This window comes from Diabrotica undecimpunctata, chromosome 6 (assembly GCF_040954645.1).
Source record: "Diabrotica undecimpunctata isolate CICGRU chromosome 6, icDiaUnde3, whole genome shotgun sequence".
Classification (NCBI taxonomy): Eukaryota; Metazoa; Arthropoda; class Insecta; order Coleoptera; family Chrysomelidae; genus Diabrotica; species Diabrotica undecimpunctata.
In genome coordinates, this window is record NC_092808.1 from 12,110,044 (window position 1) to 12,135,313 (window position 25,270).

The following is a 25,270-nucleotide window of genomic DNA, read 5'->3' on the forward strand; positions in this document are numbered from 1 at the left end:
ATTAGGATGTTAAAGTTACCGTTGGATTAGGTAACATGGCTACATATGACTCCACGTTGAAGTTGCAAGTCCTGAGACGGTGTGTCTACGAGGACTTTAGAGTTGCTTCCATAAAGTCCTCGTAGACACACCGTCTCAGGACTCGCAACTTCAACGTGGAGTCATATGTCGCCATGTTACCTAATCCAACGGTAACTTTAACATCCTAATAATTTATAAAATATAATGTAAAACAAATGTAACTAATTATTTGTTAAAGGGTTTTTACCCATGTATTTAGTGGCTACATTCATGTACTCCTAGACACCGATGATGGAATAATGGATTCCGAAAACGTTTTGTCTAACACAGCACGTTTGGGTTTTTAAAAATATATACCTTTTACAAAGGATTTTAATAAATTTTTTTTGTTATACAAAAAGTTTAAAAGTTAGTAAAACACAGTAAATACGAATCATAAAACTCGTTTCATTATCATAAAGCCAAATTTAATCTTAAAGTGCATTAACGTCCATGGACTAATTTTCCAAGATATTGCAATCATGAACTTGCAGCATGTAGCAGCACAAGAATTTTCTAAATTCTGCATTCGACTTGAAAGGTTCATTTGGCAAAAATATTCGGTAATTTGTTGAAAAATAAAATCCCAAAGGAGAAATAAAAATTTATTTCTATTAGTCTGGATTTGAAGTCATGTTTATCACGGTGCTATTTCGTCCAGTAATATATAGAGTTTATTATGATTGCAATATATATAAACTGCAACGAACTTGTTTAAATGAAACATCATTTTTGTAGTTATTCTAATTAGTTAAAAATGTATTTTTCGTATATAAATTTTATTCGTATGAAAATAATTGGCGCGATATCAATTATTTGACATTACCTCAAAATTGAACGGTTTTTTGTATATGGGTAAATTTTAAATTACGGTAGGCTGAACAAGTTGACAAAAGGTACAAAATGTTGACAAACAACAGTAATTGTATTTAACGATACACAAAAACATATGTATTCCTCCATGAAGATCAGTTTAATGATGGATTGTGACAGTTGAAAATTAGTTCCTACGTAGTACGTTTTTTTTTTCGGAAGCAGCGCTGGGTCAACAGCTATAGGTGCTTCCCCCCTCAAGGATAATCACAGCCTAGTTAATCAGAAATTGAAAAATTTCTATTGTCACGTCCACCAGCTGAGTATGTGACGGCGAACAAAGACCCAAAGCACCAAAACAACTATTGTGATGGATAAGTAGTCAGTGATCAGAATATTTCTAAGTTGGGCTATCTATAGCAAATTAAATTCGTAAATGGGAAGTTCAATCAGCATCAAAAGAATGGCGTTCAACTAGTGGGTCTTTCTAGTCCTCACATAAGGAGCTGGCAACCCAAAACAAAATAGAAACAAAAATAATACAAGCACAAGAGCTGGTGTTTGTTTATTTTTTAAATTAAAAATGTCTTTAAAAAGGAAAATGAGTGAAATGTGGAACTTTTTTGAACCCGTTGATGAAGTTTTAGATCTAAGATTTAAAACGTTTGGATTTTCTGAAGTAAATTCAGGCGAGAATGCCAAACAATGTATTATATGAGCAGTTTCGGAAAAATATGCAGCTTCGCAAAAAAAATATTTAAGAAACAGATTTATGCCCTGAAACAAAATCCACTATTTCCACTGATAGTGGTGAACTCTCAATCTGGAGCTCTTTCGACAAGTCTGTAACAGTAGCTCAACCTCGGGGAACCAGCAAATCTCGTGCCATTATTGAGGTACAAAGATTTTTGGAGGATGAAATTTTACCAAGAGATGAAAATCCCCTAAACTGGTGGCGCGAACACATATACCACTATCCCACTTTATCAATAATAGTACAAGAAAAATTATGTGCTCTGGCTTCCTCAGTACCTTGTGCAAGGTTGTTTTCAAAAGCTGGGCAAGTACTAAATGAAAGAAGAATTATGACTGAGTGATAAGAAAACAAAAATGTTATTATTTCTAAATGTTATTATTTCATTTTTCTCAAAATTCAAAATGCTAAATTATAAATATATGCTAAAATAAAATAATAATAATAATAATCCTTCGCCGTCACTGCTAATTTCATAACTATAACATGTGCGCTGATAAATAAGATGGCTACAATAAGACTGCGATCATTCTTTCTATCCCAATAATGTTCAACTTCGCTGCTAATATATATCGCTACCCTATATGAACCGTTATATTATATATGGGATCGCAACAAAACTGCGATCTCAATAGCAAGTGAAAATAGCAGCAATTGAAAAATAGCAATCGCAAATAGCGGTGCTACTGAAAAATAGCAACTTGGCTCATTAGTAGGTGGTATACAGCCAACTACTACGATTTTCCCATTTAATTTTTTAAATATTTATTGATTGGAAGAACTATATTACTTACTGGAGACTCAACAAATTTTTTGATGAAAAATTGTTGTTTTTATTAATTTGTGTCAAATATAAAGTCGTATTCTCTTATTAAATAACCTTGCATTATCGACCTTAACTTATTATTGGGAATTGTGGGTATTTCCAAGCGAACAAACATTAAAATAAGTAGACAGATATGAGAGAAATTATATGAGAAACAAGCACATAGAATAAGGTCTAAAAATAGAACTAATCTAATAAAATTAAGAAAAAGACGACACTTGCACAGATTGGACACAATGAGAAGAGAAGGCGTAACACTCAAAATAATATGAGAAACAAGCACATAGAATAAGGTCTAAAAATAGAACTAATCTAATAAAATTAAGAAAAAGACGACACTTGCAAAGATTGGACACCATGAGCAAGAAAAAAAACGAGGAACACTGATAGACATGAGATTCTGCTCTTTGTGAATCTGGAAAAAGACTTAGAACATAACGCGAAGCAAAAGTGGAAGGAATAATAAAAATTGCAGGAAATGTTAAATGGATTCTGGATTACGTTTTTCTAATATATTTATAAACATGTTCCTATATAAAGAAGTACGTAGACAACTTTTTTTAGTACATATATTTAAAAACCGCTAAGAACCCTTTAAAAAATACTCTGAAATTTTAATTTCTTCCGGCAAATGAGGCTGGCTCATCTTCTGGGAGTTTACCCAAGAATCGATCCACAAGAGTCGCAGGACCTCACCCTGAAAATTTATTACTTGCCGCCAACTCACTAACTCCCTTAATTCTCACATGCCACGGAGTATTTCCACATCCCTATGTCACTTTTACAGAGACGTATCTGCAGTCTGGCTCTAAAACGATTTCAAAAGTGTATTAAGACTTCCACTAAATTCCAATGAGAAAGTATTCCTTTAAGATATTTGAAACAGTATGAAAAAATATACGAGAAAGTTACAATAAACATGTAATAGGTACATTAAACACAAGATTAAGTTTAAGGAAAATAAAAATAAACGACATATTAAAGTAGAAAAAAGGTACCAGGAACTTAAAAATATCAACTTTAAATCCTGTATGGGTCTTAGGGTCCTCAAGAATCTCTCCAGTCGTCTTCTATCCAACACTTCTATCCTCCGCTAAGCACGTGTGTCTTCATCGATGTTATCAAGGAACCTTGTTCTTTTTTTTGTCATCCATTTAAGCATTCCATTTCTGCTCCTAGATATCTAAAAATATGGCTGTTTAAAATCACTTATCTACAGTAACTATCTTTATTATCTTTATTGGTAGGATTATTTCCACCATGAAATAAAACATTCTCTTTTTGTTCCAGTAAGTTTCTACACCTTCCTTGCCAAGAGCCTGTCCTCATCTTTAAATTCCTCCGAAAGTCATAAAAACATGGTGTACAAAAAACGTTCAGTCGTGTTTGCTACTTCTTTGAGATCAGCACGATCGAGGTGAAGTTGAAGAAAGGATGTAGGTGACACCCGAGTTTATCTTCATAGTTCCGAAGATTGAGAAGATTTACTGAAAAGCATTAGCTATATCAACACAAACAGAGCATGTTTAAGAAAAGAGAGAAAAAGTTTAAGTACCGAAGCCAGCATTCTATTAGTTGTACCTACAGGCTTGTAAAGCCTGTTTCTTCTTCAATATTAGCCTCCTAAATTGTTTAAATTATCGCAAAATCTTTTTCTTGGTCTGCCAATACTTCTTCGTCCATTTGGTGACTTATCTCATGCATACCTTATCCTCTGCTATTCTACTAATGTGTTCGTTCCACTCCTGTTTCCGTTTTGTGACCTACCTATTGATAACTTCTATATTGCATGATCTTATGTTTTGGCTTCTATCCCTATCCAACAGACTTTTCCCTGATATTCGTCGAAGTATTTTCATCTCTCTTGTTTCTAGTAGTCGTCTCGTTTTATATGTGTCGGGTCTTGTCTCCGCCGTGTATGTTAATAAAAGTCTAATTGCTGCTTTATAGATTTTTGTTTTTGTGTCTTGTCTTAGGTGTTGGTTCTTCCAGATTGAGTCATTTTTGTTGTCGTACTTTTTCAACATCTCCGTAACTAGTTATATCTATTCCCAGATATCTAAACCTTGCTTCCTGCTTTATTATTTTCACATCAATTTCTGTTAAAAAATTGTTTAAAAAAGTAATTCTGTTAAAAGAATTTTTATTTATATTATTTCAATTGGAGCATCTTAAATTAAAAAAATAACCTATGGACATTAAGTATCCTATTATCTACATTATTTGTAAACATACGAAATATCGTATGTTGTTTTGTTTTTAATCTCTAAAAAATATACATTTTTTAATTTGGTGTTAAGTGATTTGTTTATTTTATATATATTAAAAGAATACAAATAATGTCTATATACCCCAATAAACATTGTTTTAGAAGAAAGAAAAGGATTATTTCATAAATATCAAGAACTCGAAAAATTATGGCGGTAATTCCATCTGTCCTACGATCGGTTCATCCTCCACAATATCTTGGATATTCCTGGATGATTACCAGCCACCGCTCGAGAAGGGAACGAAGACTCTTCGGTTCCATCTTATTATTTGAGAAATTGATCTAGTTCGGACTGTCACTAACTTGAGCGGTGGCTCTGCTACCAACGGGGTACTACTTACTGGCAATACCGACTAGTGGGTACTTAGCAGTTCGAAAGTTCTTAAATTTAAATATATATCTTACATAACAAAGGCCCTATGCTCAGAAGATACCTCGATTGTTAAACAGGTCTACTATTACTAAATACTACTATTATTACTATACTGAACTGTTCCTCTAGTCTCGATGTGCAATCGATACTATCTTCCTCAATGCAATACCGAACTTTGATTGTTTCACGAATTGCGAAATAATTATAAGTCCTTTCCAGATTTTATTCATTTCGACAATAACGATTCAACAGCAAAGTGGTCAATTTTATTTATTTCGGACGAATGATAACTGAACAGTGAAGTGTTCACTTCGAGCTGTTTGTTATTTGCGAAATAAGTCCGTTTCAGACGTTTGTTTATTTCCAGCAAATAATATTTTAACAGCAAAGTGCCGAATTGCTTCACTTGTTATTTTCGAAATAATTTCAAAGTCGTGAGACTTTATATTTATTACCCACAAATTTCTAAGTATCGAGAATTTTTGTTGACGAAGTCTAGAAGTTCGATGATAATAGGTGAGAAAATAAAAAGCAGAGTTTCGTTGAAATAAATAGGCTACTCAGCCAAAATAGGACTTGTTTGTTGAGATTAAGAACTAGCCTGTCTTCTGGCCGAACGATTTAAAGTTTTTATGCATTTAGTGCATGTGCGCAGTGATCTTTCTGTCGAAGGATCAATGAAATCAAAGGTAATATTTGTTGTAATTGACCAAAGTAAGAATCTTTGCTCTGAGTGGTCCACTCTGGCGACACAGATCCCTCCGATCCCTCAGATATAGTCGACGGACGGAAGTAGTAACGATGAGGATAGATAGAGTTAGAAAGTTACAATGAGTACAACGTCTTTTCTAGTGATTTGGAAAAATCAAGTGATGGTGAATACGATAGTTTTCCCTAAACTTCCACTGGAGCCATGTATAACAAGTGTTTGAACACCTGTCAGATACTTCGGAGACTGAATATTCTGAAATTTAACTGAAATGGAAATTACTTTCTCAGGACAGTAAATTCTGAACCAACATCCAATAAAAACAATGTTAAAAAAACTATATCCAAAAATCTATAATCCATAATAATAAATCAGATGAGAGAGTATACCACCAAAGGTAAAAAATAAGGAGTCCATCGCTGATTATAATTGGAAAACTAATGGATTTAACTTTTCCTTTTTTTCCGTTTTTTTCGAAGATTTATTTACTCTAATAGTTAAAAATATAAACTTTACTCAGTAGAAGAAACAAGAAAATCTTTGAATGTTAGTAAAGGAGGAAATATATAAGCTATTCAGATTATAATGGACAGTAATTACATGTTACTATTATTCAGACTATTGGAATCACCGATTTAAATTTTAAAAACGTTTTTGAAACCATGGGCTGAAGTGTTAACAACCACAATCGTATAAGATCAATTTTGGACATACCTAAAAGAAACTGTCAGGAAATAGAAGAAAAGAGGCTACAAAGTAAAAGTATCGATGAAATGATACTTACTAATAATTGCGTCTATGAAAAAGCATATAAAATCAAAACCTAAAAAATGGTATTTAAATTTTTTTTCAGTAAAGCATTTCAGTTTCAAGCATTTCAGGTTTGGTTAATGAATATTGTCTTTGGGGGTTTGGGGGCGACGTTACATTCCGCCAACATAGGTTTAACCAAAAACGAGAAAGCAAAAAAAATTGGGTAAAAAAATTGGTATCTCTCCACAATTCGCATTCCTTCCTTTGACTGCTCTTCTGTAATCCACATTCGAAATTTCTCTAGCATCGGTGGTCTCTAGCATTTTTGCATCGGTGATCCCCAAACCTTGCGTCAATTAAATAAAAAGTTAAAAAAGGTTTGATAGTATCACATAATAAAAATTGCTGATATATATGTTGCTGTTGGTTTACATTGCGGCACATATGGGAGGTGTTGATCTCATCGATATAAGCCTCTAGGAAATACTGAAAAATAGGCAATTACTGCTTTAATTATTTATTCATAGTCATTAATTATTAATTGAAGTTTGTGTAAAAAAACAGCCCTAAGTGTTTATTTCTGTATTTTTACAGCATTTTACCTTATTAGAGCAGCTGTCTCTTAACAATAAATGAATTTTTTGTTTCTCAATGACCTATATGTTTGTCAATATTGTAATTCTGTCAGCCAAGTCCGGTAAATTTATCACAACGCAAAATAACAGCGTTTTTTCTACATTTCTAACACATTTCCACACTAATAAAACTTTCGTTCAGATTTAAACATACCTTGATCTGATTTTAAAGAAATCGCTTCTTTCAAATCTTTTCAGTAATTTTAATTTTTTTTCCCGAACTTAATAACTTAGCGGTTGAAATACTTATTTCCTTATAGGTCCGGAATTATAATAAACCGGCAGGAATTCCGGGGTCCGGTCTGGTGCATCCCTAGATATTACATCCCTCCTATTCTTTCTCATTTCTTTCTTTTATATTTTTCTTTTGAATTTATTTATATCTCCTTCTTCAAATGTAGTTTTCAGTCAATGATTTGTGTCAAAATGATTTATTTGTAAACCATCATAAATTATATACATTAGTAATAAAAAATACAGAAAATTACAAATTGGCAAACTGACCGATAAAAACACCCCTCCTATAGATAATGAATAAAGGCGTCTTAGCTAATAAAGCTATTGAATATTCTATTCATATTGGAGAATGATTTAAATACGGTTCTGTTCCACCCCAGCCTTTTCACATTACTAGAGACATGACGCGCACGAATGCCAGCCAACTTTGATAGGATTGTTCGGCGTATTTATATGACACTTATAGCTGTTGTAATTTCGATAGCGAGCCCAGATGAATTATGAAATTTGAGAGAGCAGCGACTGCACAAGCGGCTACGAAGAGTTCTGATAGTTTAGCACGTCACTAAGATGCTGATAACGGCCACTTTGTTTTCGGGACAACGTTCCAATTTAAACTTAGATTTCAGTTGTGACGGGCCCGAAGGGGGTGTTTATAGATTGAAACAAGCTGTGAGATGAGTCTTCGGAATTCGTTTATCGCTTTTACTTACAGGATAGGCTCTCTTAAATTTGTATTTTATTCAAAAAATCAAAATGTAAGATTCGAAAATTAACGTCCATTTCCAAGGAAGAAATAAAAAATGAAGCGAGTATGAAAATTGTTAATTTTGTTATATTTAAAATATTTAGAGCTAAATTGGGGGGGATTAAACGTCTCTAGGGAGAAGAGTAATAAACAGAGTAAACACAATTGCAAAGAATAGCTTAATCTATAATGCTTACACTTTGGGAGGGATACAATAAAAAAAGAGTAGATGCTGTCCAAATGGGCCAAATGAAACTCGTGTAAAATATCCAGACCAAACAGAGTTTCTCATGGATCAGAAAAGTGAAGAAAACGCGACTATTAAAACAGAAAAAGGCCAGAAAAACCAAAAGCAAGTTGAGCAACTAACATCATAAAATGCACGAGCACGAGAAACTTATGCCATGATTAGAAGAGATCAATTTTGATCTCTTTTAAGATAACGACTAGTCTTAAACGCAAGACCTTAAAGAAGTTGTCAATGTCTACATTGTCAAACAGTTAGGACCCAATACCATGCTTGGGAGCACCTAGAAAGGGTCACACAATTTCGGAATACGGCTTTCAGATAACCATGATCGGCTGTATTGAAATAGATAGTATTAAGACGTCTTCCAAAGGATAATTTGTGACATTTTCAATGAATGGCATATTTTAAAAAGATAAATGTTAGAGAAATATTTTTATCAGCTGACTTATGTATTATAGAAAAACTAGTTATTAACAGATAATATGTGCCCTCAATAGATTGAAACACAGCAAAGGCAAACAAAAAAGTTTTTCTCTCTTCTACAGAACTCACCCAATCGTGATTGCAAAAGTTATACAGTCATTATTTTGCAAAACAATGATTTATGTAAACAATATTTATCTATTAAGACTTAAAAGCATTTAAATATATATATATATATATATATATATATATATATATATATTAAATATAAATATTGATAGATCCAAGATGAAGATAGAGATAGAAAAGAGTGGTCCACAGATTTAACATAAGAGCATAAAAATTTAATATGACAATCCCATCTCAGAAAACTTAACAATAGTAGTCATCAAAGAACCAACCAGATGTAAAATAGAAATTGATGGCATCAGTATTGAACAAGTAATGGAAATGAAATACTTGGGAATTACGCTGTCAAGCTATGGAAACCTGGACAAAAAAGTAAGAGATCAATTGCAAACAGCAAATAGACTGGCAGGATGCCTTAATAATGGCGAAACAGACACATTAACACTGAGATGAAGTCAAGAGTTTATAAAACCAGTGTAAGACAAATAATGACATATGCCTCAGAAACAAGGCCCGACACAGCCACAACACAAAGGCTTACTGGAAACGGCAGAGATGAGAGTGAGAAGAATTACAGGAAATACGCTGATAGGTCTAAATGGACACAAAATAGACAAAAGAATGGAATAACCACGTAAGCAGAATGGGGGAGACCCGTGTCGTCAAAATAGCAAGACATAAGTCACCAATTGGCAGAAATATCGGACGACCGAGCAAAAGATGGACTGACAACCTTTCATTAATGCGCCAACGAACAAGCAGAATGAAGAAGAAGAGAAAACTGTAAATATTTATAGGAACTGTATCAATCATGAAACGTAAGCCAGAAATCCCTTCTCTGGTTTGTGCGCAGCTTATATATATATATATATATATATATATATATATATATATATATATATATATATATATATATATTGCTATCCCAATACAGAAAGACGAATGGAGGGGAGAGAACTAATGAAGAAGTCATAGAAATCTATCATAAGACAGACAGCACGTGTAAACAAGTCACTTATTATAAAAAATAATCGTTATTTATTTACACACGCACGGCTCTTGTTTATTTGGTAATCAAATATTTTGACTACACATCAACAAAAAAGAAAGGAAAAACGCTTTTAAAGAGAACCGACCATGTAGTCAGAAAAATTTTCATTATGTTGGGACAACTTCCACGAGGAAATGAGTTCTGGAATAAACAATTATTAGAGAACCAAGACTTAGTGGACGTAACGCTTACCGTGCAAGGAAAATGTCTAAAGTCCATAAAATGGTTCTTTTGGTTTGTAGTAGCCCTTATTTTACAGAACTTTTTAAGTTAAATCCCTGGAAACAGGGATTGTACCAAGGGCAAGTACAAGTTAACCAAGATATTTTAAGACTGTCAAAGCATTGCAACTAAAAGGACCCACTGTAGATGGAAATTGCTCAACCGATACTGACACTAAGGAAGTTCTTGTTGCCAAACGTACTCCACATGTAGAGGAGGAAAGAACAAAGACCAAAGAAACAACCTAGAAAGGAGGAACATAATAACGACCCTATGGAAGAGAAATTCTATTTTTAAACAGCAGGAAACCTTATCCCACACATAGGAACCACAGAAGATTCGACTAAAGGATTTCAAGATGCAATATGACGAAACGACATTAATTAATGATAAAACAATATATCCATGTACTATCAGCCAATATCTACCCAAAGAAACAAGCAAATAGATCGATAGAAAAATTCGCTTTAAAGAACCTTATGGCACAACTAACAAATGCACAAGTCAGAGATAAGCGGAACAATTATTATTAGCCAAAGTAAACGATAAAATTGCGATAAGCGTGGATATCGACAAATGGATTAAGAGCTGATAGGATTAAGACAAGAAATTCTACCACCTTAGCAAAGGCGAAGGGACTAACAAGTGTTAAGGGATGAAGAATCACTTTGTCTAAATGGAAACTTCAAGACTGTACCATATGAACAAATTTTATAAAGGTAGAAGAAATATGTCCGTACAAATACAATTTCGACAAGATGAAAAAAATAACAAAACAGAAATTCAAATGAATATGAAGTATATCAAACGGAAGCAGATTCCAAAGAATTAGAGCATGGCAAGCTCAAATAGGAAGACACACGTGAGATATCACAGACAACGGTTCAACGTATGAACAATACACGAATCTAGTTAGTGTCTAAAGTAAGTCTTAAATTTGTAAATAGAAGCAAATAATCAAACAATGAATTGAAGAAGAAAAGGTTACGGTGGTACTAGAATCCTACTCGCCGAGGTCAATAAAGAATCCATTGATTGGGGCGTGATATAGAGTGAAAAAAGTACAAGCAAAACGCTGCTAGGATAAAGAATATACACCTAACATTACTAAAGTTTGAGAATTGGCACGACAAAGACGAAAATATAAAGAGTGACAGTATCGGTCATCCTTTCATCCATTGAACCTTCAGAGTCCGTAACGATATCTCTTGCATAATATAGCGTGAAATATATTAAACTTAAGAGAGACTTGTGAGAAGGAAATGAAGTTTTAAATAAAAGTGTATTTTTTACTATTAAGCTAAGAACTTTTCGACTGACTCTCGTAGGTTTATTTATAGATATCTGTTAGAAAACCACTAACGATAAACATCCATATTTTTAATGTAATTAAAAAAACAAAAACAGTAACGGTAAAAAAGGGTAGCCAAATGTACCTTTAATTATCGCTAATAATCACGCTAACTATAAAACACGCCTCACTGAAAACAAGGAGATGAATATACCGTCAAAGGAAAAAGGGTCTTAAAGGGTTGCGCTTCGTCTACGACATCTTGTCTAATTAAAAAATGGTCTCGTTTACTTCTTTTATTTTTTACTTTGTACGTGTACCTGCCTTTTTCTAGAGATATATGGGGGACCTTTTCTGTTAAGATTTGTCTTGATATGCAGGTTTTAAACTTAATATATTTTCAACTGTATTAAACTGGCATTGAACTGATATTTCAGAGAATTATTTAGTTTATTTGTTAAGACGTAAGTCAATTGAACAACTTGTACTTGATTTTTATTATTAGTAACTGGCATAAATTACACTTTTTCGCTAATGGAAAAAGTATTCCGATTTTTATATGTTGTTAATACATCCATCATATGAGTATGGAGTACATAAGAAAGGAAAAATATATCTCGTAAATATTACCACTTAAGAGTAACAAGGCTATACAGGCTGTATGTAGACCCTACATAACTTATTGCTGCGCTAATTTGGTTAAACAAAACAAGGAATGAGTTGCAAAAAGTGTACTTTGGTTTTGTAGGAACCATGGATGAAATCATTTCATCATTTCAAATAATTCTTCTTGAAATGATGAAAGAACTGGACGTAGAAGCTGGAAAGATAGGCCTTAACATGAATTAAAGCAAGACCAAAATCATAACAAATACAGATGAAAACATCACAATGAGGATCGGACAAGATGAAATAGAACAAGTTCAGGATTATATCATCATCATCATCATGTGCAGCTTTATCAACCGTTTCCAATTACGGTGCAGATATATATATATATATATATATATATATATATATATATATATACATATATACATATATCTGGGTCAAATTATAAAACTTAACAAAGAAAACCAAACAGCAGAGATAAAAAGACGAGTTAGACTGGCATGGGCGGCATTTGGCAAACTAAGCTACATTCTTAAAAACAAAAGATATCCACAGCATCTTAAGACCAAAATATACAATCAATGCGTACTCCCTGTTCTCACTTATGGTTCCCAAACGTGGACATTTACAAAAGCAAACATGGACAAAATCATAAAAACCCAAAGAGCAATGGAAAGACAAATGTTGCACATAAGATTAATGGATAAAAAAGAGAAACGAGTGGATAAGAGAGAAAACAAAAGTGAGGGATGTTAGACAAGTTGCAAAATTGAAATGGAGACTTGCAGGACACAATATAAGACAAAAAGAAGACCGATGGAACAAAATTCTTATAAGTTGGAGACCGTGGGAATATAAACGAAGCAGAGGAAGGCCCCAAATGAGATGGACAGATGATATCAAGAAGCACGTGGGCTCTAGGTGGATGACTATAGCGACAGACAGAGAAGAATGGAAAAGGATTGGGGAGGCCTATGTCCAAAGATGGACCGAAGAAGGCTAATTAGATAGATAGATTTAGATGGATGTAATGCGATCCAGCCCCACTTTAGCTAGCCTTGGAGATAAAATTCTCTCCTCTTTATATATACATGTAAGGAAGGTCGCTCGACAACGTAACTTGCCACGTAAAGCCACCATGGACCCGAAGGACTCAAAGATTTTCTGCAAAATAAGATTTGAAACTCACACTTAGATATCATTTTAAACGAATGTGATTTATCTAACAACTAAACACTGAAAATGTTTGTTTTCAACATTTCCACAAAAAATTAAAAATTATTATCACTACAGTTGTTTCGGCCAGAGTGCCTTTCTCAAGTGATCTATTTTTGGTATACACATATAATTGTGAGAATGTGATTTAAACACAAACGAAATCGTTCATATTACAAGAGATCCAAGAAGAAATAGAAATAGGAGTTACTGAACCTAAAAGCGGACTTTCTTCTTTGTGTACCATGCTTTATTTTAAAGCTTTAGGTATCATCATGTTATCAAGATGTTGGAATGTTTTTCGGTCGGCAGCTACATGAAACCTTGACAGTCCATTATGTAATGTTACGAAGCCAGGACAGCTGTTGTTCCGGTCCAGCGTTTTCCTTCTATTTTGCCCTGAATGAACAACAGGAGTAAGCGATATTGAGAAGGTACCTTCGTTATATGACTGACAATACTTACAATAATCTTACAATATTTCAAATGGAAATTGTTCGGAGAGTGTCTGAAAAAATCAGACAATATTCGCATTAATTCGGCCAAAGTATTTACTGCCTCATACTTTAAAATTGTAGTAGTTGTGTAGTAACAGATTAAAGCGGAATTCTTGAATTTGGTTTCGAAAATTAGTCTACGATTTTATTATCAGATGTCGCTACATTGCGTCTATACGAAGCCATGTTAGAGTTGCTTCCTAAGACAGAAAATATTTATTTCACGTTCAGAGCGTTTGCGAAAGCCGTTCTGATGAGGCCTATTGGGCCGAAATACGTATAAGCGGATGCGCAAGCGCCCTGTACGTGAAATCAAATCTTAACTGTCTTTTCCTCTGTAGTAAAGACTTTGAAGGCTACAACTTATCGAGTCGCCGGGGCCGGGACGCCGTTGTATCTCGTGCCTTTGGAGTCACCAACATCCAAACGGGATAAGACACTGAAAAGGAAGAAGGAGCTGAAGGAATGACCTTTTTGCGCTAGACCAAAAAGCCACAAGAAGTCGCTAGTAAAAGAACTCCGAAAATTGGAATAAGTTACTTAACGTCTACTCTAGAAAAGAAATTTCAGGTGAAGGTGAGCAAAAAGTTTATTACAATCTTACAAAAACCCACAGTATAGATAATATCGTCTCTGTAAAATGTGCAAAGTGGACATATTAAAAAAGTATTCTTTCTTCCTTTGAAATTTTTAACTAAAAAGAATGTTAAAAATACAATTCAACTTACCGTATAAAGTTGGTCACAGCATCTGAAACAGATGAAACAAACATTACAAATTGTCGAAAAGAATATCATCGATGTTTAATACTAGAAATATTTATTTCTAAGCCGGCTATTTAAATCTGTTTAAAACAGTCTTTCAGTTTTCATTTTTCAGTAGCATATTTTAATACATACTATTGAAAGCATAGGTTCGATCCCCACACCTGACACCGAATTATGAAGAAACTTTAAAGGGTTAACAAACTTAATGAGGTTGAACAATGCATATTGGTCCAATTTTTACCTTTTAATAGTAGTGTAAATTAATGTTAGCGAATTTTGTGAGCTATAGGAAATATAAGGTGGCTGAGGTTGATTAGCTATAGAGCGTTCCAAGTTAAGAAAATAACATTAGGCTTATGGAGATCAGTGTTGCCAAAACTCTCAGGCATGCGATTTACTAGATTGTCGATATATTTTTCGAATTTACATTTTCAATTAACATTTAACTGTAAAGTTAGAATAACAACTGAAGAACCACAAAGCACAAAGCCTTATTATCATTATGTAATCTCAGAGAACGACATAAAATCGCTGACATACGTACACCGTATTATTTTAAGTTGCAATTAGTAATTAGATATATGCATTCCAAGCGGTCCGTTTATTTGCTTTTAAATCTTTAATAGCCGGCAAAGTGCATGATTTAACTAAGCAATATTTTCTACTGATTTCTATGATTCATGGTATATGATATTCTTACCGAAAAACAAATAAACTGTCGTTACTATAATTAAAATAAGATAAAATAAAATTATCTTTTGTAAATAGGTACTATTTATTTAATTAAAATCATTTTCCGTACTTTTCATCTCTTGTTTCGAATGGGCACTTTTGGTCAATTACGTTAAAAAACATTAATTTAATTCATGTCTGTGAAAACGAAAATACAAATTATACAACCCTGAATAGTGCTTGTGTTCATCGTGGCATCACTGCGCTTCTATCGTCCATAAGAAATACATGGCCCTATCTCCGCAATGTTATTTTCTTAACGTGGAACGCTGTATAGCATCTTTGCAATATGTTTAGTTCATTATTACGCTAAGCCTATAGTAAATGCTGACTGAATAAATGAAACTTCTCTAAAGTGACGGAAGTGATTGTGATACCTCTGGCAAACCACATCACGAGGTATCGTCATAATAGACAGACCTCTTTCTCATGATTTCAAAGCTTTATAAAAGATACTGAAGTCAACAAATGAAAGAAATCGGATCCCATCACACCAAATTTAGGTTTAGTGAAAGCCATTCCACTGTTGACCAAATAAATGCACAGCATCACTATTATTGTAGAAATGGCAGTGAAAGAAAAAGAAACCAGCGTCGTCCTGGACAAGGACCCAAGCTTCTGACAAGGTGTGGCATAAAGGATTAATACATAAACTAAGCTATTACCTACCAGAACACTCTCTACTTATAAAATCATGGATAACAGACAGATGCTTCAATATCAAGGATGAGGGAGGAAGCCTTTCGACTTACGATATGTTAGAGCCGGTGTCCACAAAGAAGTATGCTTGGACCAGTTCTGTATATTTTGTACATTCTGTACACTGACATCATAGTCAAAATACTATTGACACATTTGCTGATGACATGGCAATTATCTTTGTTGAAAATAATTATAAAGAAGCCATTCCTTAGCCTCATAACTTCTTAGATTACATCAATAATTGGACAAAAGTATGAAAATAAACCTGAAAAAAACAAATTGATTGAAATGGATTTCACTAATAAAACCAGATAATAGATTACAGAATAAATAAGAGAATACTGCAATCACCTTGATGAGTTTGGAAACAGATATAAAAAAATGTTTGGGTTGCTTGGACGTGACCTCCAAATTATCAAATTTGCTTGTTTGAAGAACATACAGATAATCCAAAGTTTCTCCAAGTTACTAAGGAATATCATTGATTTCCGTTGTTAACACTAACAAAAAACCACGAAGATAATCCATACCACATAAATATTGATCTAAATATTGATCCCTGTGGGACACTACTGGCGTGCACACGTGGAGCAGTCATTTTCCACTTTGGCCGAAAAAGTTCTTTCAGAGAGGAAGTTTTGTTACCCATTAGGTTAACCAATAACAACTCCCACGCACGCTGTTCTATCTTAAGCATTATGGATACCTTATCAAATGCATGGGAAAAATCTATATAAATAATATCAATGGGTTCATATCGGTCTAAAGATATTCATTCATAGCAAGAAGAAGGATGCTAGTTACAGAACGAGTTGGGATGACTGGAATAACATTGTGTAACCAAAGTATACTAATTTCTTTGCTATTACTTTTCTATTATTTTAACTGATGTTAGAAGAACTGTTACTGGTCGATGAGTAGTCGAGTTCATTACCTACCACTTTTATATATCGGTGTTACTATAAAAGATTTCCATGAAGTTGGGATTAAATTTGTTTGAAAAAAGATTTTTCCAATAAAAATACTATTGGAGCCGCTAAACTATCTGTACAAGTAGTATAACATAATAACGGTGAAATATTTTCCGGTCCAGGAGACGCAGTAGTGTTTAAAGAACCTAATACGTCTTTAACCAACTCAGTAGATATATTAACTTTACATTATTCTGTCAATAGGAGGCAAATCTGAAAACGCAACCTCCGACTTGAATGAATATATTCTCAATATTCTATATACCTACAGTACAAAAGATATTTTTCTGTGGAACATAGGCATAAAGTAATTTGTTATCGAGTGTGAACACATTTTCGTTTTTGCAAATTTCTTAAAAATATCCATTAACAAAAATGTAAAAAATAACTCGTCTTTGTATTGCAAATGAACCTTATCTACCGATTGTAGCCTAATTAGCCACTTTTCTTTCTCTAAATCGTATACATCTACCAATGCGTTTACTCAAGTGTTAATAAATTTTAGTGCCGCGAATTTTGTATTAAAAGATTACACCTCCCATTCGTTTCCGCTCGGTCGGGTGGAATAACGTAAATTTATTTCTTATTCTCATTGTTGCCGAAAATTCCCAACTATCACTGCACCAGTCGGGAAAAATATGGTCGAGTAACTATCGCAGGCGAATACCACGAACATATCTTTGATCGCATGCACTGTGAGCTGAATGGGATCAGCTATACAGCCAGCAATAATATATAGTGTTAAGGTAACGAAAATGGATAGGTTGGTGTTTTAAACTAGTTGGAAAACCAAAATTTTAGAGAGTTCATGACTTGTAAACGCTTCCTTTGCTGTTAAAATTTAATTGAGAAATGCTTGTTGTTTAGAAATTACATCGGAATAATGATATACAGGGTGAGTTCTTAGTGTGATTTCTTTTTGGCGCTTCTACAGATTGTCTGTAAGAAGTTGGTTACATTATGACCCATTCATTTTTAACCAATGGCATGGAAGAGAGGGTTTTATATGGTGAAGTAGATGGGCTCGGTTCCGCTATATTGGAAACCCGAGGATTCTTGTCAGTTCCTGTCAGACACTCCACTAAATAGTGGAATGTGTGATATTAACCAAAACTAAGTTAGAGTCGAAGTTTTGGTGGAAGAAATTTACATAACGGTATTGGACCTGTCCGTCGCCATATTGGATATGACACAGTGTCACATCAAGTGACAATCGGGTGTCTATACAAATATTCCTAGTGCATAAAATTTGTCTTTTAGAACACAGATGGTGCAGTAGGTCGCTTCAGTAAGACGAACAGTCGGGAGGCGAAGAAAATGCAAGCAACTCTCTGCAAATGCTGAAGTGGTGGAGAACTTCCAAAGAGGTGGTGGATTTTGGCATCGATGGTGGGGGTCAACAAAGAGAAGTTATTACGCCGCATATTAAGTTGAGACAAAAACTTTTCTTGGATTGTATTTCTTGGAGATTTAGAGTTTCCACCAAGACATAATAAAATAATGATTCCTAATAGTAAACATGAACTGTACAAAAATAAGAGTCCAACTGAACTATTTGAACTTTGTTTTGATGAGAATGTGATGAATTTGTTGGTAGAGGAATCAATGGAGGTGGAGTTGGTAGAGGAATCAATGCATAATCATGATTCTGCTGTAATCAAGGAAGAAATTAAATGTTTCTTGGTTATCTTACTGGTGTTTGGCTACAATCCACATCCAAGTAAATAATTTTTATTGGAATTCACGTCCCGATGTGAGAATAATCAGGCTATTCAATGAGAAGAAACTTTTGAAATAATGAATGGGCAGATAATAATAGATATAATGGATGAAGTTTATAAGCTAAGACTCAAGAAGCTATGAATCTACTAAAAACACATTTTTTAAACTGGAATGAAACCTGAATATGGCGACTCCATGCTGAATAAAGTAACGATCACCATGGATGTAAGCACTTTATTCGAAAAATGCTTCTCTCATAAATGAGATTCTCAATTTTGATATATATCAAGGCAATTTACGAATGTAGACAAATAAATTTTTGGAAAATGCACTTGCATCTTTAAAAAAAACAAATTTTAATTTAATTTCTATTTTGACAATATTTACCAGCATGAGTTTACTAAAATATTTAAGATTAAAATGATACAATGCTGCTTGGAAGAGCGATAAGAGAGAATAAATAGAGTACCAAAGACTTGCACTCTTGGCATCTTCAAAAGTTTTCGTAAAACGCAAAGATTATTTTCCTTCGATTGAAAGAAATAATGGCGTAAGGTGGTTGGACAATAATGCAATGAAAATTGCTTCGAATGCCTATTGTCACCCTTGTCTCAAGCAAACTCGAAAGTCGACCACAAACATATTCATATACCTTTTGTTATTAGTCAGTATAATAGTGGAATATGTAGAACTGACCAAGGACGGAGTCCATATAGGATTGCAATATAGTTGGTTGATGTATTGTTGTATATCGATGTATTGCTTAAATTATTCATCGACCATTGGTCGATACAAAAATGTCACAACTGAATGGACTTCAGACGTGAAATTGTAATATGTATGGTATGGAACGTCAAGGGTGTGGAAGACCATCTACATCTTGATGTATTTCCTTAAACAGAATTAGTGATGATTTGAGGTATGATGGAAGAGAGATAATCTGTTGACCCACTTCAGGGAAAAAATTATTTTATTCGTACAATGTGCAAAAAATGTATGTCGGGTTAAGTTTGGAATGTAATTTTATTTCAATCAAAAATGAGTAACAAACTTGAATGTTTTTAACATGCATTTGTAGTAATTTGCTGAAATAGTTTGTGCGATCTCGTAAAGAACTAGCGTTTTTTTAAAAAGACATGCATTTTTGAATACATATTTTGGTTTAGGCAATTTTCGAAAAAAAAAAAATTAAATACATATTGATTTAGAAAAATAGCTGCGTATTTTGGTAAAAGTATGCATCCGCTCTAAACCGCTCTAGTCATGGATCATGGAAAATGGAGACGGAAAGTCGGCAATTAGTCGGCTGCAGAAAAAGTCTATAATTTCAAACAATAATTTGTGTAATTGAATATTATGAATATCATCAAATTATTTTCACATATTGCCTGCCACCAAATCAATTTTCAATCGATTTTTCAGTAGAATAAACTGAACATGGATTTATCATAAAAATTTGAATGAAAATTCAAAATTTACATTGATATGAAGTTAACCAGTCAGCTATGACTGTTTTATTATATGAGCTGTGTGATTGCTTTAAACGTCAAATACCAAACAAATTTATACCCTTTATGACGATATAATTTCAATCATCTGTTTGCATACGTCGCGATGATTACATCAATTGATGAGTTTACAATATTGATATATTAACGATGATTGCTACATGTACTGTGTAACTTAATAAACGAATTACACAATGTTTTACAGAGATAATATTTATTACTTTATTAGAAAAATTAAATATTTATTTAGTGTTTTGATTTTTGCGACGTCATTCTCAAACTACAAATACAAAAAAAACATATTTATTCAATATTTTATTTCATTTATTATTTTTTTTTTTTTTTAATAAAAAAACCCGCTATTTGAACAGCTAATTACACTTTGCAGTCTTTTAAAAACAATCTTCTCTTCAATCCTGACCCCCCGGAGGAAATGTAATTGTCATCGTGACGATGTTATTATCCGTCTCCAAAGATCTCTGTCTCTGGTCATTTCTTTTAACACATGCCTTCTGTGTATTCCTGTAATTTGATCGATCCATCTTGTTGGGGATCTTCCTCGTGATCTTCGGCCTTCTTTCTACCTTCCCTTGGCAAGGTAGAAGTGGACTTTGCTGGATAGCAGTTTGCTGACTTTTAGCTCATTTAAAATTGAAATATTTGTCCTGTCCATAAATCAATAAAATTGGTCCACGGAATTCGTAACAGTCTGATTGTAAATTGAGGTGTTATTTGAATTTAAAATGTCTGGATAAATGGTATTTTAAATCTGTGACGATACCTGTGTTGGTAATCATCGCACTGTTCCACTAGCATATATTTTACCGTAAGGTGCGAATCATTGTTCTGCATTAACTTGTGCTCGCTGTGATGCTTCTCTAGCTGCTAATAGTAGTGTCATCGACAAAAAGAGTAAATGAACTGATGAGGTCTGTCTGTGAAAGATCATTAATATAGATTAGAAATAAAAGTGGTCCCAATATTGACCCTTAAGGTAATCCTGCGCACTCTGCTTTCTATTGGAGAGATAGCTTTGAGTGCGATCCGCACTCATCGAAATTAAGTTAAGTTAATTAAAGTTAAGACCATTTGAACATGAAAGAACTAATCTGCTGAACTTTCCCAATTTAACTGTTAAACAAATATAATTCCTAGAAATTTTATTTCAATTTATATTTCTAAAGTATTCAACTAGTGAATTCAGAGGTTTAATCGGACATTCAAGTTGGCAAATAAAAAAAGAAGTCAACTACTTCATAAGTTTATCGAAGACGTTTCGCTTTACTTCTAAAGCTTCATCAATTCTAACTCAATATGTAGTATATTATCGATGTTATTATATATCTACTGTAAACTTTACTCATTATTTAAAACTAACAAAAAAAACACAAAACAAAACAAAAAACACACAAACTCTGTAGAAAATAATGTTCATATTCGTAGATACGAAGATTTAAAAATTTTTTAAACGAACGTTTGGCCTCATTTAGATGGTTCTCCGCTGAAGGCAAACAAAGCTCTGAAAGCTTTGATCTGTATATTGAAATAACACTCCGATTTTGCCAGTAAAAGGAAATCTCGATGAAGCTGAGTCTGGCCGGTCTACATCCACTCTAACCCACTGCTGGACTGCTTGCAGTAAACCGGTTGCACATCTTCATTGGAGTCACTTGATAACATTTTACTTTCGCCGTCACTTTCTGATTGTAACGGATACATCTAGCCCAAAACTATCATTTGAATCTTCACTGTCTAGAATTCATAGTAAATAAAATAACGATTCTATTTCATAAAATGTCTTTACGTAGACACATCCGGACGCAGCTGTTGTTACAACCTTGTAACATTTTCTTCTTTGTGTGGCATCCTTGTTTTTAAGCGTTGGCTATCGTCGTACGCAAGCGATGAAATATTGTTTCTCGGTCAGCAGCTAGATGAAACAAATCCTCCACCGTTCGACCTGTCCATTGTCTAATATTAGTGTGCGCTCATAACGAGGCGCCGACCATCGCTCGGACCATAGGGATGGTATCATATTATCATCGCCACGTAAAATAAATGCATTATTTTAAAAATGCCAGCGTTCACCGTCAAAGCGCAGTGCCGAGCCTCGAGCCAGGTATCGGTCCATAGACTTGGACCATAGTATTCCAGCTTAGTATTTTTTCGATCCTCGACCCTAGTACGATCGACACTACGAGGCGCCGACCACCGAGCCTCGCTCCGGCCATCGTATCGATCATCGATGGCTAGGTAAAATAAATGCATTATTTTAAACGCGAGCGATCACTTCACTGTCAGTGCTATGATCTAGACGAGGATACGATGCGATGGTCTCCGTAATGAACGCACTCTTTACACAGCCAAAACTTGGTAACTAGTCCGTCTAAATTCGTTCAAATTCCGAAAGCCTAACTCGAAAGAACGAAATAAATCGCTTAAATTCTTAACTAAATAGCTCAAAATGAAATATCTCGTGTTGGTTACTTTAGGTACGACATGTGCAAGACGAATTATCTCGGGATAGTTTCTTAAGGGAATAATAATGTTTTTTTTGTTGTTAGGGAAGTAACTTATCATTTTTTATTTTTTTTTAGTATGTTACTAAATGTAACATTATAATGTTGTAACGTTAATTTAAGTAAAACGGAACAATGATATTCGTTCAGATTGTAGTTAAAGATTCATTTGACATGAATAAATGACTGCAGTCTGTTTTAATGTATAAGATTGTTATTAATAACCCTTTTGCATTTTTTTTATATTACATTTTAAAAACCGCATTTTAAAAAAACACCAACGCACAAAAAAGATACAAAGCTAAATAAAATATATTTCAAATCTGATTTAAATACTAACAATCTTAAATCTCCACTTGCCTCTGCCCGATCCCGACAACAACACTTTCGATACGCCCCTGAAAACATAATTATATTAAGGACAGTAAGGAATGAGACATTGTAGTGTCTCGGTTTACGTGTTGAGTAACTTTTACATCTTATTCTCAAATTCTTGTAGTTTATTCACAAAGGCAAGGATTACCTGCCGAAACGTTGATTTTAATGGAATTCCAAATTTAACATTAATAAACTAATCTAAATAAACCTAACCTAAACCTAAATTGATATATTCTGGTTATATATATATATATATATATATATATATATATATATATATATAATGTAAGCAAGGAGAAGCTTTCGTATAATGAGATGGTCCGCAGTAAATAGAAGTTACAGTTACAGATAAGTTTCCACGGAGAGACTGCAGGCGGCGTTTGATAAATCGATTTCCCCAAATCAAACTGCTGATGCTTTATTCAAGAGATGCATCGAATACACGCGTCGTGTCTGGATATACTAGCTAGTAATACCATATCGGAGTGATAAATTCAATCAGAGAGTGATAGATGGAAACTGTTATACTGTTACAAATTTATAAAGTCAGAATAAGGCGTAGTTAAATGGAGCAGAATGAAGTATTGGGTAAAGCGCGTGGATTTAGTTCTTTAGAGAACAAATTAGCTTACAGTAATATTATAACTACGTAATCTTCAATCTTTTGTACTTTATTTTTCAAAATTTTAATTGTTTATACCCTTTCTAATGTTTTAGGTATTATGTATATGTATTATGATGATATAATAATGATAAATGCGGCAACACTGGCGAGTGTCTCACTTTGACCCAACAAAATAGAGAAAATCACTCAGTAGACAAACCAATTAAAGCGAGGCAACTATCTGACAGACTCAGGGGCATTACTTACATTTATTTGAACTTAGAACTAATTGATTAGTTTGTGGCAAGAAACCTATTTAATTTGTATTGGACTATTATTGTTTTTTATTACTATTTCTGTGTTTAGTATTTAATTAATGTTATTAGTGGCTCGCATAGACAGTTTTCGTAAAAATACCTGGAAAATAAGAAAAAAGAAAATTCAACAACCAGCTGTGATTAAACATTAGTTGGTGTAAACTAGTATAGTGCGTAGATAATTAAGACAGGTTTTCAGAGAAACAGGAACAGAGCAGAATAGATCAGAAAGCTTGAGAAGGTGAGGGTTAAAGAGTGCACCATGATGATGATGATAGTGCAGAGAAACACAATTGCATTAAGTGGAAAGAAGTGCTACTGACCGTAATTTATTAAAAAGTAAAAGACTTTATAATATATATCGCTATCATTTATCTAAAATTTGGGGTTAATGTGATGCATATTGGCAAACGATTGGTCAAAGTTCTCGTGCTAAAATATTTGACAGCGTGAAGTTAAAGTTTATTGGACTTTATAGCGTTGTAAAGCTGCGTTATAGAACTTTTTGTTTGATGTGGTTATATGAGGCCATCAGAAAGGGACTTTAATGTTTATGTTCAATCTATAATCCGCTGGTTGCCCCCTATCTTGGGTATGTATATTACGGCAGACAAATAAGTTAAAGCGATTAAAATCACACAGATAATTTACATATATTTAATTCTAATAAATCATTAATATCTACCAATTAAAATATGCCTGACAAAGATACAAAAACCGTTTGATATTCATTCATATACAAAGCGACAAAGTCTTTGAAAAATATGAACAAATTTACATTTAGCGACTCGCTAAATGTAAATACAGATATACGAAATCAATACAAAACGAACTATGGATATATGATAAGGCATAAAAGATTGGACTGAGCGACTTTCACAGCTGATTGCCACGTAATATGATATAAAGCAACTAAATTTTGTATATTATTTAAGACAACTAATATTTTAAAACAATATATGGATATATATGTCAATAAAGTTTGTCAGCTAATAATGAGTTCGTGCATAGAAATAATTAATACAATTATTAATAAAGAAAGAAGACAACAGAAGACATTCATTTTTCTATTGCCCATTCATTGTTCACAACATTGTATCAACAGTCTGTTCGAAATATCGTTTAAATATAGGTCCTATATATGTTGTACCTTGGTCGCAAACAAACATCTAACAAAAATATG

At 33.5% G+C, this 25,270-nt stretch overlaps 1 long non-coding RNA gene across 1 annotated transcript in view; it reads right to left on the reverse strand.

Moving 5' to 3' along the window:
* The window catches only part of LOC140444745 (uncharacterized), a 103,210-nt gene that overhangs the window by 24,651 nt on the left and 53,289 nt on the right, over positions 1–25,270 (reverse strand). Inside the window, exon 4 of the long non-coding RNA XR_011951331.1 lies at positions 14,596–14,617. This is a non-coding gene — a long non-coding RNA (uncharacterized lncRNA). The remainder of the gene's footprint in view (positions 1–14,595; positions 14,618–25,270) is intronic.